Source organism: Maniola hyperantus, chromosome 6 (genome assembly GCF_902806685.2).
Source record: "Maniola hyperantus chromosome 6, iAphHyp1.2, whole genome shotgun sequence".
In the NCBI taxonomy this organism is placed as follows: domain Eukaryota; kingdom Metazoa; phylum Arthropoda; class Insecta; order Lepidoptera; family Nymphalidae; genus Maniola; species Maniola hyperantus.
Window position 1 is genome coordinate 10,123,084 of NC_048541.1, and position 2,047 is coordinate 10,125,130.

Consider the following 2,047-nt stretch of genomic DNA (forward strand, 5'->3'; position numbering starts at 1 on the left):
CCAAAACGCATGATACCGTACCGCCATGTTAATTGAATCGCACATGGATTGAAATCGGGTATTTGACTACATCAAGAATAAATTATTTCTCAGTGATCATTAAATTGAGGGTCTTCCAAAATACGTAAAAATCCACGTCCTCTGTTAAGTGTAATAACATTTTATTTTAATACTAGCTGATACCCGCGACTTCGTACGCGTGGATTTAGGTTTTTGAAAATCCCGTGGGAACTCTTTGATTTTCCGGGATAAAAAGTAGCCTATGTCCTTCCCCAGGATGCAAACTACCTCTGTACCAAGTTTCGTCAAAATCGGTTGAGCGGTTGAGCCGTGAAAAGCTAGCAGACAGACAGAGACACTTTCGCATTTATAATATTAGTATTAGTATGGATTAAATAATATTGCATAAAATATTTAAATGCATTTTTATTGCACTTATCGATCGAATAAAATGTTTGTAAATTTTTTGGTAGTTTATTATCACTTTAGGATCAAATTAAGGCACTTCAAAAAAAGGGTAAAATACCCTATTATAAAACTAAAACTCGACAAGGCTCATACATTCGTAGTTTAATAAAATTGAAGCTTTGTACGCTTGTATGTGTCACCGCGTGCGAGCGGCACAGACTGCATTCACGTGGGTTTACGCATATTGGGTACAACGACATATCTATCTACGAGCATGTACCTAAGTAAGTATCTATACTTAGATTCTATAGTAATAATAATAATAATATTTTTGGTTGAAATCATCTGTTGCCTGCTGCGCAAATTTAGCAATTTCGCCTATGGTCGATTCACATTGATAGCGATTCGAAGCAAAAGTCTAAAATTGTACATAGCATAATTATTAATGGTGTATTTTCAATTTTCAAAGTAAGATAACTATATCAAGTGGGGTATCATATGAAAGGGCTTTACCTGTACATTCTGACACAGATTTTTATTTATTTTTATGGATAGTAATTTTTGATTTATCGTGCAAAATGTCGAAAAAAAATACCCGAATACGGAACTCTCAGTGTGCGAGTCTGACTCACACTTGGCCGGTTAATTTTTTATACTGGGAAGAGTTCCATTGGGATTATTAAAATCCAAATCCACGCAGACTGCAGACGAAGTCACGGGCAACAAGTGTTTAGTTAACATTATGGATTAAATTTTTGATTTTTTTTTCAGAATGCCTACATTTTCATACCGCGTAAGTATTTTATTAGATCAGTAACCTGAAAGTAACAAATTAAACTTTTAATTTGACTAAGAAACGTTACTTTTTTAAACTAAATACTAGTGTAAGGTTAAGAAGAATTTAACTTAGTGTAAGGTTAAGAATTATTAACCTTACACTAAATTAAGAATTAAGATACTTAATTATTAACCTTACACTAAATTAAGAATTAAGATACTTAGGTAGCAGGATAAACTGAGCAGATAATGGCACCGATTCTGTTGTATTTCTCAAAACTAAATTTAAAGTGTCTGCATCTTTTTCTTTCTATTATTGCTAAATCGGGACGGAACATGAATTTTACATTTAAAGACTCTAAATTTAATGCACGCTAAAAATTTAAGCGCTCGCGACTGGCAGCTAAAACCACGCGGTTTGACGGCTCTAAATTAAATTTAACCCTATCAAACTGTGTCTGTCCTTTTCATATTACATTAGTAAGAAGATGCGAATACTCTAAAATATAGTGGTGCTCAGAATCATTACCATTTAACTATTAAACAAAACTGTCAAGTTATTAACTACTAAACATAATCGTAATCCTATTTGGTCCTATTTTAGTATTAAGTCTGAAATGTAAGATTATATTATCTGTAATGCTGTTGATTACAAATAAATGAATAAAATTAAAATAATGATTTTATACTATGTTAGTAGGTGTTTAAACTTATTTATTTATTACAGGTGGCCATATGGATCTTACTGGTTATATAGAAACAGCAGTAAATTTCACGTCCCTTTTATTCAGACGATATTTATTGGGAAATACATAGAAAATTCATATACTACTTATAACAAGTAAAGAAAAACTTTTGTTAA